This window comes from Plecotus auritus (genome assembly GCF_963455305.1).
Source record: "Plecotus auritus genome assembly, chromosome: X".
Taxonomy (NCBI): Eukaryota; Metazoa; Chordata; class Mammalia; order Chiroptera; family Vespertilionidae; genus Plecotus; species Plecotus auritus.
In genome coordinates, this window is record NC_137784.1 from 104,780,773 (window position 1) to 104,785,123 (window position 4,351).

The 4,351-nt window shown below is 39.8% G+C and overlaps 1 pseudogene across 1 annotated transcript; it reads right to left on the reverse strand.

Moving 5' to 3' along the window:
* Window positions 1-2,798: 2,798 nt before the first annotated feature.
* LOC308239739 (large ribosomal subunit protein eL30-like) lies at window positions 2,799-3,142 on the reverse strand (annotated as a pseudogene). Its single transcript has one exon. The product of its transcript is annotated as a large ribosomal subunit protein eL30-like (transcript).
* Window positions 3,143-4,351: the final 1,209 nt, after the last annotated feature.

Genomic DNA, 4,351 nt, shown 5'->3' on the forward strand with positions numbered 1-4,351 from the left:
AAGGCTATATGCACCCCTATATTCATAGCAGCATGATTCACCATAGCTAAGATTTGGAAACAGCCTAAATGCCCATCAGCAGATGAGTGGATTAGAAAACTGTGGTACATCTATACAATGAAATACTACTCTGCTATAAAAAAGAAGGAATTCCTACCATTTGCAGCAGCATGGATGGACCTGGAGAGCATTATGTTAAGTGAAATAACCCAGGCAATGAAAGAAAAATACCACATGATCTCACTCATTTATGGAAAATAAAGAACATTATAACCTGATGAATAAAAAGATAGAGAGGAAGTAAAGCACCGAAGAGACTGTCGGATTACAGCGGGAAGGTTGGGGAGTGTTGGGGAGGGAGGGAAATAGATCAACTAAAGGACTTGTATGCATGCATATAAGCACACCAATGTACACAAGACACTGCGAGGGGGATGAGGGCATTGGACAGGGGTTAGGGGAGGCTGTGGGAAGGTCAATGGGGAAAAAAAGGAGATATATGTACTAATTAATACTTTAAACAATAAAAAAATTAATTAAAAATATCAATTAAATCCCTTTGATTTAATGTGTGTCATTTAAGGTCATTGTTTTCTTCTAATTTTCTGTCTGGAATATATACCCAGTGATATCAATAAGGTGTTAAATTCCCCTATTATGACTGTATTACTGTTGATCTCTCCCTTTATGTCCATCAATATTTGCTTTATATATTTATGTGCTTTAATGTTCAGTGCATAAATGTTTATGATAGTTATATACTCTTATTGAATTGATCCCTTTATTATTATGTAATTCTCCTTGTTTCTTATTACAGTCTTTTTTAAAAGTCTTTTTCTTTTTTGTCTGATATGAGTATTGCTACTTCACCTTACTTTTCATTGCTATTTGCATGGGATGTCCTTATCCATTCCTTCACTCTCAGTCTTTAGATGTGAAGTGAATCTTTTGTAGGCAGCAAGATGGGTCTTATTTGTTTTTAAATCCATTCTGCCACCCTATGTCTTTTGATTTGAGTGTTTAAGCCATTTACTTTTAAAGTGATTATTGATATGTATGTAGTTATTGCTACTTCATTATTTATATTTATGTTCCTTTTTTCCAAGAAGATCTTTATCTCATTTTCAATTTTAAATGATAGCCTTCCTAGGTAAAGTAGTCTTGGTTATATGCCCTTGCTTTTCATCACTTTGACTATTTTGTGTCAGTCCCTTCTAGCCTGAAATATTTCTGTTGAGAAATCAGCTTACAGTCCTAAGGGAGATCCCTTGTAAGTAACTGTCTTTCTGCTACTGCTCTTAATATTCTCTTTGTCTTTAACCTTTGCCATTTTAATAATGATGTGTCTTGGTGTGGACCTTGTTTTCATCTTATTTGGGGAACTCGGAGCTTTCTGGACTTGTGTATCTTTTTCCTTCACCAGGTTAGAGAAGTTTTCAGTCATTATTTCTTCAAATAAGTTCTTATTCCCTTGCTTTCTCTCTTCTCCTTCTGGTACTTATGGGATGTGGGTGGTGTTACACTTGATATTGTCCTAGAGGGCCCTTAAGCTGTATTTTTTTTCACATTTCTTTTTTTGTTTTGCTTATTTTCTGCTACGTTCTCCTCTAATTTGCCCATTCGATCCTCTACTTCTTCTAATCTGATTTTTTAGTGTATTCTTCATTTCAAATATTGTATTCTTCATTTCTGACTGGTTGTTTTTTTTATAGTGTCTATATCCTTTTTTTTGTTTACTATTTCTTTGTAGAAGTTATCACTGAATTCATCTAGTTTCCCCCTAAGTTCATTGAGTACTCTTATAACCATTGTTTTGAACTCTGTATCTGGTAGATTGCTTGTCTCCATTTCATTTAGTTCTTTTTCTGGATATTTCTCCTGTTCTTTCATTTGTGGCATCTTTCTTTGCCTCCCCATTTTGGCTTCCTCTCTGTGTTTCTGTGTGTTACATCAGTCTTCTATGTCTCTCAGTCTTGGTAGTGTGGCCTTATGTAGTAGGTGTCTTGTGGGCCTTAGTGGTATAGTCTCCCTGATCACCTGACCTGAGTATCCAGGAATGTGTCCTTTAAAAAAGCATATATATATTGATTTCAGAGAGGAAGGGAGAGTTAAGAGTGAGATAGAAACATCAGTGATGAGAGAGCATCACTGATCGGCTGTCTCCTACATTCTCCTTACTGGGGATTGAGCCCACAATCCAGGCATGTGCCCTGACCAGGAATCAAACCATGACCTCCTGGGTCCCTAGGTCAATTCTCAACCACTGAGCCACACTGGCCGGGTCCAGGAAATGTGTCTTATGTGGGTTATGTGTGCGCTCCTGTTTTAGCTGAGCCTTGGTTACTGTTGGCACATTTGTGGGTGAGATTGACCTTTACACTGGTTGGCTGTGGGAATTGGCCTAAATCTCAGTTTATAAGCTGCTGTGCAGGGGCTGATGCCATGAAGTAGAATTCATCCTGGCAAGGTCTTGTGCCTGCTGAGTCTTATGCCACTATTGGAGCTAATTGGGCGGTGCTGTTTTTGGTTTGAAGCCAGCCATGGGGTGTGTTCATTCTGGGACCTCTTGGGAGGGACTGTGCTGCAAGTCAATGTCAGACTTTGCCTGTGGCTGCCCCAAAAGACATTATTTCTTGAACTAAGTTTTATTCCCCTTTCTCTCTCTTTTCTCCTTCTGGGACCCTTATAATTTGAATGTTAATATGCTTGATGTTGTCCCAGAGGTCCCTTAAACTATCTTTTTTTTTTCCCAAAAAACAAGCTCTGGCAAGTTTTATTAAAGAAAAATTTTGTGTGATTTACTTTTCACCAGTATGTTCTGGTATGCTTCTAATGATATCAGAATCACCTGGATCAGTGATAGCCAGTGTGCATACTCTAGTATTTTCCATATGCTGTGCCCTGTTCAATGTTATTGCCACTGTAGTTATGGACATTGGTCATGGGCAACATGGTGTAGTACTCTATTTCAGATTTCTTCACATTTGGACAGTTGTTGGCGAGGATGTCCAGTTTCACTTTTCCTTGTATGATTATTTTCTGTTTCTGCTTGTGCCCCAGCTTGTACTTTCCACTATTCATAACAAGTGGGAGCCTAGAGTTATTGACTCCAGTGACTTTTTCTCTTCTTTGTAGTTACCATATTCCTGTTTTAGGTGCTGGGTGACTCCCAACTAAGAGCAGCTGCAAAGATGCCTGGGGAATGAGAAAAGTACTATCCTCATTTTTTAAAATTCTGTTTTAATTTTGCTGTTTTAACTGGGTAATTTCCACGATTCTGCCTCCCAGTTGGCTAATCTGTTCTTCCTTGTCATCTAATCTTCTGTTGATTCCTTCTGCTGTACTTTTCATTGTAGTTATTTTATTATTTATTTCTCATGGGTACTTTGATATATTTTCTAGGTCTTTGTTGAAGTTCTCACTGTGTTCCTCCATTGTTCTCCTGAGTTTGGCCAGCAATTTTATGACTGTCACTTTGAACTCTTTATCAGGTAAGTTACTAATCTCTGTTTTATTCTTTTTTTTTTTTCTCCTGAGGTTTTTATCCTGTTCTTTCATTTGGAACACATTTGTCTCCTCATTTTGTTTGACTTTCTGGATTTTTATCATGAATCAGGGGAAACATATACCTCTATTGATCTTGAAGGAGTGTTTCCTGTGTAGATTGTGTATCGCTGTAGGTTTTGGCAGGCTAGTTGGAGCTGTACCAAATATGGGTGGGGGAATTCTGGGGTATACCATCCTGGGACCTCCTTGTTGGGTTGGCTGGAACTTGAACTGGAGCAGACATGGGCCAAGGAAAGACCCAGGGCATGCCATGTTGGAGCTGCTTTGGTATGCTAGCTGGAGCAGGAGTGGACATGAACTAGTGGGAATCTTGAGGCTACCTTGGCAAGTGTGCTGGAGATGGATATCTCTCCTAGAGTTGAAGGAATCTCCTTGTGTAGCAGATGTCACAGGGGCCCAGAAGTACAGTCTACCCTGATCACCAGAGCTGGGTCCTCAAGGGATGTCCCCTATGTGAGTTGTACTTGCCCATTGGGTATGGTGGGGGTCCTGCAAGTAGTATGCTATTGTGGCTGCTCAACTTCCATGTTTGTTGGTACCATATTGAGTTGCTGTTAGTGGGGTGGGGGATGCTGCTCACCTGCCACTGTTGGCAGGTTTGAGTGAGAGTGCAAAAATGGCATCTGCCAGTGCCAGCAAAGTAGAGGGGGGCCTGTAAAAAATGGGAACTCTCAGTATTTTGTCCCCGGAAAGAGTCCAAGCAGACTTCTGCCCCTCTGTCAGAAGCTTCAAGATCAGCAAGTGACTCTCCTTCACATATGGTCTGGGTTTTTCACAAGCTGTT